Source organism: Ptiloglossa arizonensis, chromosome 9 (assembly GCF_051014685.1).
Source record: "Ptiloglossa arizonensis isolate GNS036 chromosome 9, iyPtiAriz1_principal, whole genome shotgun sequence".
Lineage (NCBI taxonomy): Eukaryota > Metazoa > Arthropoda > Insecta > Hymenoptera > Colletidae > Ptiloglossa > Ptiloglossa arizonensis.
In genome coordinates this window covers 12,447,043-12,453,297 of record NC_135056.1, presented here as the reverse complement: position 1 = coordinate 12,453,297, position 6,255 = coordinate 12,447,043, and positions in this window count along the sequence as shown.

The following is a 6,255-nucleotide window of genomic DNA, read 5'->3' as shown; positions in this document are numbered from 1 at the left end:
GAAAGATTGCTCTTGTAACACACGAAGGATTGTTATTCTACAATAGCTATCTGCGTCTTACGTTAACTACTATCGTAACTATTATAAAATAAGTTCTACGATAATCGAACGATTGTCACAATCTGGCTTTGTATCACGTGTCAAAGAACACTTCTAACGTTCAACGACTCGGATCCCCGTTCATCGGACGAAGTATCGTTCATCGAAGGGAAGAACACTGTTTCAAAATTGGTTCCGCAATAGCTGAAAAACGATTGTGATAGGTTCGGGTGTCGCGCGTCACCGAGACGCTGCTCAGCGTTCAAAAACGATATTTTTGTTTACCAGAAGAAATAATTACGTCGAGATTGCGACGAACTTTCTTCTAGTTTTTCTATTCCAGTTCGGCCGGTAAGGTCACGGTCGTAATGTTCACCGACGTCGGCGCACTGCTATAAGTGCACTTGGTCGAGCGTGTGTGCACGATCTGGCGCGTGCGTAAACACACAAGAGAACAAACTTTCGCGCAGGGGAAAGGGGAGGGGAGGGTGTAGATGGGTGGGGTGGGGGTTGGTTGGGTGCTATAGGGGTGAGTTACCCCACCGTTTCCCCTGCTGGCCGACAAGCGCGTTGAGCGATCCGCCACCAGCACGTGCAGTCGACTTCGAACACACATAGACCCACACTTGCCCCTCTCGAGCCATTGAAGAGCATTACTTTTTGCTTATGTTGAAGCATTCGTAGCGAGAAGCACTATGTCCTTTCGTTTGAGTCTTTGTACGTTGGAAATCGTTCGCGATAGCGACAGAAGTAAGTCGTTTACAAAAGCAACACGAGGATACACAGAAAAAGACGTTACTCTATTTTCGGTTTCGGGGTCGAGCGATTAGTTCGAGATCCAATAACGGGAGTAACGATTCCGAGACACACGAGCCGATTTTCGAATCATTGATGCTTCGAGGCGGGCAAATTTTCCTCTTCGAATCGCGCGATCGAGAAATTAAACCGAGACGTTCCCTGTCACGTCGATGGATTTCAACGGAAATGGTATCGTGTTCGGAACGATTTTTTTTATCGTTCTTCGAACGTTGTTTTTTTTTCGTAGAACTGCGCGTATCGTTCACGAAAAGTATAATTTACATCGAGGATCGGTACGGTTCGAAAGGGATGATCGATTTTGAAAGAATCGAGGGGTAATTTTCCGGTAAACGACGTATCGAGGATCGAAGGTTCATTGGTGAATATACGTGGTTAGTTTGAGCGCGATCCTGGGTTCAAACCGTTAATAGAGAGACGGTGGTGCAGACTAGGTTTATATCGTGGTCAGCGTCGCGGCGCGCGTCATCTTCCATCTCTCTCTGCTCCCGTTCGTTCCTCTTTGTCTCGGAAAAGTTTCCGGTGATGAGCTTTGTTGGCCGTTTCCCCTGCAGGACGGAAAAGTTAAATGCGAAAGTTTTATCCGATATCCAGTTTCACGACGCTGCTGGAAAAAGGGATCTACGCGCGCCGTTACGTCGAAATTCGGATATACCCTTGATAATTATAATGTTTATAATATATATTCCACCCTCCCGGGTGTCGAGTATTACGATCATTTTGCAAACGGGATTTTCTTCTTTTTGTTACCGTACAAGTCTGCCAGGCAAATTTATACAATTTCGAAAGATACTTTATCGGTAAATGTTGCGATATAAATGATAAAGTGGACATTCGAAATTGATAAAATTTACAATAATCCTAATGAAACCCATTTCCCGTGTGTTTATTATTCAATATTGCGGCCTACCGTATGTTTCGTTATGCAATAATCAGTAGAGAGTGATTAGGTTATTAATGACCGATGTACTATTCATTGATACAATATACGATTACTAGATGCAATTATATTGGGTTGTTCGTATAGTCGTTTCCAAAATGGAGATTATATATGATTTAATAAAATGTTTGTACACTCTAAAAGAATCGTGTTTCATTTTCATCATAAAAAAAAAAAGAAAATGAAATGAACAACCCAATATTACAGAATGGGGATAGGGCTGTACAATCGCGCAGTAGGTAATTTTCCGCGTAAAAAGTTAACAAAAAGTATATAGGATAAAAATTTCACCTGCCTGGTTTCATTACCGACGAAATCGAATTTGGTAATTCGTTGCGTTGCAACTATAAACTCCCGATGCAAGTCACACGTTTATGCGTTAGCTGTTACCGTATTGTACTATCGTAATTGCTTCGTTGACAGTGGCAGTTTAAACAGATGATAAGCGCGGTAACGGAAACGATAGAAAACGAAGTACAACATTCAAGGCAATATTCGAAAGCACGAGAACCGAAGTAACCGATTTACGACGAAATAAGTGTCGAAAATTTGCAATCGACGAGTGCAATATTTATTCTTTCAGATCGATAGACAAAGAGATTTGCGCTCTCTAACTCAGACTACCTTCTCGAGTTAAGAGTCTTAACTCATCTTTCTCTAAAATGAAGCATTGTGTAAAAAAATATTTCTTCCTTTTTCGAATCATTTTTACACTAGAACTCACCCCTTGCCCGATCGTACCACCCATCTTTCTCAAAAACGAAGCATTGTGCAAAAAAATATTTCTTCCTCTCTTGAATCATTTTTACACTAGTACTCACCCCTCGCCCGATCGTACCACCTATCTTTCTCAAAAACGAAGCATTGTGCAAAAAAATATTTCTTCCTCTCTTGAATCATTTTTACACTAGAACTCATCCCTTGCTCGATTCTACCACTCATATTTCTCAAAAACGAAGCTTTGTACTTCGAAAAAATATTTCTTCCTCTTTCGAATCATTTTTACACTAGAACTCACCCCTTGCCCGATCGTACCACCCATCTTTCTCAAAAACGAAGCATTGTGCTTCGAATAAGTATTTTTTCCTCCTTCGAATCATTTTTACACTAGTACTCACCCCTCGCCCGATCGTACCACCCATCTTCCTCTGTAATAGCTATTAATGTTGGCTCGATGTCGCTGACAGCTGTTTACTTTATTTTCTGTTTAGCATGGCATCGAAGAAGACGAGGCAAAATCATTCGATACAGCATTTGCTTGAGCTGCCAACCAACAGAGAGACAAAATTGCCACTATATTCTGCGAAGGAGCCGATTCAAACGCCACTCATTCCCACCCCCCGACAGGTCCCGATAACTGTGTTGCACCCCTCACCGAAAAAGGTAAGCGAAGCACGAACGAGTTACCAAAAACGCCTTTCATTATTGTTCCGTTTTCTTTCTCCTTTGATATATATATATATATATACACGATAATTTCGTAAGTTGCAACGAGAAGCGATAAATCTGTATTAATAATTCATCCATTATCACTTACCGCGATAGCTTGAAACGTGGTTTGTTATAAAACTAATCGCTTTCGCTCCTTAATTATTAAGAAGCGCTAGAAAGTTTTCCGATAATCTTCAGACTTCAAGAGCGTTCTTAATTTAACGTTCTTCGTCGAAGCTGTGAAATTATTTTTCCCTGCTGATGCTCCGAACGAAGAGTATTCGATTTGAATGTATTGTTCTAAATCGCGCGACGATCTTGTACAAATAAAAATGTACAATGAAGAATCTAAATCGCGCGTAAAAATGTACGTTCGCGCGAATCGAACGATTTTGTGTACGAAATTTACATTATTCATTGCTATTACACGCAGCAAAAGCGATAAAATTAGTATGCATAAGCATCGAAATTGCGCGATGCTGCGTTATTAATGACAGTTTCACGAAATTGTAGCAAAACTGTTGCGCGTTAATCCTTTTTGCGCCCACGTGAAACGTTAAGTTTTAATAACTTGTAACGTTCAATTTGCGGACGAAAAGATTGAAACGAGTAACGAGTCGACGACCTTTTAATCGTAAAGAGAAATAAAATAAAAAAGAAAGAAAAAAAATGGGATTGGCGAGAAACGTAAAGTGGAACCATTGTAACCGCATAAATTGCTGACGTTTTACTTTATCGCGGTGGTTTTTTTTATCGATCATTCGGCACGTGGAACTTTGTTATTACTCGTATAAATGTCTACGTAAGCTCGAATCCACGCGCGCCGGCGCAGTGGATAATTTTTTAACTTTATTTTCATCATTCTTGTCGTGCTATAATTAGCGGTCCCGTTGCTTACATTTTAACGGTATACAGAATCGATGAAACATCGCTTTTTAATGTATCTAATATATTTAAATACAATTAATAATTTACCCGAGCCTGCCAATTATTCGTTTTAACGGTGGAAATGTTCCATATACCGTTTCGTCGATGATATCGTTACACTTAACAGAATCATAATAATTCGTTGCGCAGTGTATTTTACGAAGATACGCATATTTCGATGGTATTTCACATTCGCGCGTAACAAAATCTGTACAGTTTCAGATTGCTTTAAACACGCGCGAGGTTATCTATTTTGGCTGATTGAAAAACTTTTTCTTGTTGCTGTATGGCTGCTCTTTTGTTTCCTTTTCGTTCCATTTTATCCGACAGGGAGTCATGAAGAGGGATTCACGTAACTCAGTGGGGGAAGCTTCGGCTTCTCTGTAAAATAACGATTTTTAAAGTTTCTCGAGGAGTTTCAAACCTGTTCCCACCGAGATTCGCCGACGAAGTTTGCAAAGTTTGAGCCGCGTAATTGGAGAGGAAAGGAATTTCCTCTAACCATGTAAAATGGTTAGTACGTTTAATGCTTAAATCAGAAAATGTTCTAGGTCGCTTTGTTAAAAAATAATTGCGATACACCACGAGAATTCCGTCTAAATAGTCGAGTTTACTTTTTGAAGGAAAGTAATAATGTTTCTCAAGAAAAGTGTATCAATTAAGGATTCAAGTATTTTTTATTCTACCACCTTTTTACTGTGTATTAAATTCGTCTTTTACGATGTTTGTTGAAACGTGTACAGTTGTGTCGGTTATTTGCTTTGGTCTGTTCTACGAGACACGTGGAAATGGACCACTAAAGTTACCAATCAATAGTAAATACTCGTGCACTCGTATTATCGGTTGAGCATAGAATTTATTTTTGTACGAAGAGAGTTGTAGATATTTTAATTATTCGAAATTTTGAATATACAGTAGTGACAATTGGTAATAAAATTGTAAAGTGAAATGTTGTAACAATTTTTCATCGATCTATTACCGACAGATATATCGGTACACCTTTACCAACGAAGGGTACGAGTAGGGATTATCTTTGGGAACTTACCGATGAAGTCAAGGTCGAATTCATCGGTAAGGTAGATTACTAAAGGAAAGGAACTATATTACCGACGAATTGTAAGGTACCTGTACGGACAAGATATAGAATAGATGTTTCATTTTATGGGAGTGGTGTCACGCGATCTGAAATACCGACTTTGTAAAATATCGGTGGTTTTGGAGCGACCTCATCGTTTCAGAACGGTGATTTTGGAAACTATACTCAACTGAACCATTTCAGTAGGTAAAAGTAATAAACGAGTAGAAACTCGTCTCTGCATATGGTTTGTAGTTCTGTCAAACTAATCGTTTTCAGAAAACATTGTAATTGTATTTATTTTGTAAGTTTGATGTCACAATTGATGGAAGCTGGAACTTGAATCAAGAATATTTTCAAAGTTGTAACCACCTTGAGGGCTTACTAAAATTTTTCAAGCACTATTTATCTCACACATCAATTCTCTAATATATATCTTATATTCTAAAACAGGAATTTTGGTATTTATTCTTTGTGCTTCGTGGATTATAAAAGTTTGACACGTTACGATATATAAATTAGATACATTTACGTAACGTTTGTTTAAGTTTTATAATTTGCGCGATAATGTTACATTTTTTGCATAAAATTTCATTTTATTCGTACGAACTTTTCCCCTCTAGAATGATAAACAGACAATCGAATTTGTCCGTCCAGAAGAGAAATAAATGAAATTTATTTTTCGCTTTATATTCTATTCCGTAAGAACGTATGGAAGTTGGAATATTTTGTACTAATATTCTAACCAAATTGAAGAATCGAATTTTTCACTGCCACTCGAAACAGTTAAATCGTTTCGAGGAAGAATTATTTTTTCACAAATTTCGAAACTGTTTCATCAACACGAACGGACAGGTGGACAATCCGTTAATTTAAATTTGGATCTTTCATTGAGGTGAATGCACGTACTTTACGGGAAAATAATTTGCTATTGAAATCCTGTGAATGGAACTACGGTCGGAGGCGTCTTGAGCATACGCAAGGTGGTGGGCGGAACTGAATTTATGATAATTGCATAAATCAGAGC